Source organism: Myotis lucifugus, unplaced genomic scaffold, assembly GCF_000147115.1.
Source record: "Myotis lucifugus unplaced genomic scaffold, Myoluc2.0 scaffold_298, whole genome shotgun sequence".
Classification (NCBI taxonomy): Eukaryota; Metazoa; Chordata; class Mammalia; order Chiroptera; family Vespertilionidae; genus Myotis; species Myotis lucifugus.
The window spans coordinates 1,221,559-1,222,865 of record NW_005871346.1 but is presented as its reverse complement, the minus strand read 5'-3'; the positions used below and the strand labels follow the sequence as shown (position 1 = coordinate 1,222,865).

Here is a 1,307-nt window from a genome sequence, read left to right as displayed (position 1 = left end):
TAAATTAACAAGGAACAGCCTTAACTGACACACTGGAGCTTAACTGATATTTTTAGGACATTTCACCCAAAAGCAGCAGAATATACATTATTTTCAACTGTACATGGAATATTTTCCAGGCTAGACAATGTTAGGCCACAAAACAAGTCTCAATAAATTGAAGAAGATTAAAATCCTTTCAAGCATCTTTTCTTTTCACAATGGAATAAAACTAGAAATCAATTACAAGAAGAAACAAAAAAAAAACATACAAACACATGGAGACTAAATAAAATGCTACTAAACAATGAATGGGTTAACAAATGAGATCAAGAAGAAATCAAAAGATACCTTGAGACAAATAAAAATCAAATACAATGGACCAGATCCTTTTATAGTTCATAAGCATATTGGGTGTTCGTGCTTCTGTGTGAGATGTGCCTCCCACGAATCTTGTTATTCCTTTGGCACATTACCCATCTGATGTGAAAAAAAAATACAATGGACCAAAATTTGTGGGACACAGCCAACGCAGTTCTAAAAAATGATTTTCATAGAAATACAGTTCTACTTCAAGAAACAAGAAAAATCCTCAATAAAAATCTAGCCTTACACCTAAAGAAACTAGAAAAAGAACAACAAACAAAACCAAAATGAATAGAAGGAAGGAAATAATAAAAATCAAAGCATAAATGAACAAAATAGAGTCTAAAAAGTACAAAAGATCAATGAAAACAAGAGCTGGTTCTTTGAAAGATAAAAAAAATTGACAAGCTTTTGGCTAGATTCATCAAGAAAAAAAGAGAAAGGACCCAAGTACATAAATAAAATCAGAAAAGAGGAGAAGTGACAACTGACAGAATAAAAGGGATTATAAGAAAATGCTACAAACAATTACATGCCAATAAATTGGACAACTTATAAGAAATGGATAAGTTCTAGAAACATACAATCTCCTATAACTGAATCAGGAAAAAAACAAGATCTGAACAGATTAGTAACTACTAACAAAATCAAATCAATAATCAAAAAATTCCAAACAAATAAGACTTTGACAAGATAGCCTCACAAGAGAAATTACCAAACTTTCAAAAAATAATTAATACCTATCCTTCTCAAACTATTCCAAAAAATGGAAAAGGAGGGAAGGCTCCGAAACTCATTTTATGAGGCCAGCATTACTTTGATACCAAAACCAAATAAAGACATGAGAGAGAGAGAGAGAGAGAGAGAGAGAGAGAGAGAGAGAGTTAGTTATAGGCCAATATCCCTGATGAACATAGATTTCAAAATTCTCAACAAAATATCAGCAAAATAAATCCAGTAAT

At 31.4% G+C, this 1,307-nt stretch overlaps 1 non-coding gene across 1 annotated transcript; it reads left to right on the top strand.

Moving 5' to 3' along the window:
* The first annotated feature begins 365 nt into the window (after positions 1–365).
* Positions 366–465, top strand: LOC111828207. Its single transcript, XR_002831994.1, has one exon. It is a non-coding gene; the product is annotated as a small nucleolar RNA U13 (small nucleolar RNA).
* The last annotated feature ends 842 nt before the right edge of the window (positions 466–1,307 follow it).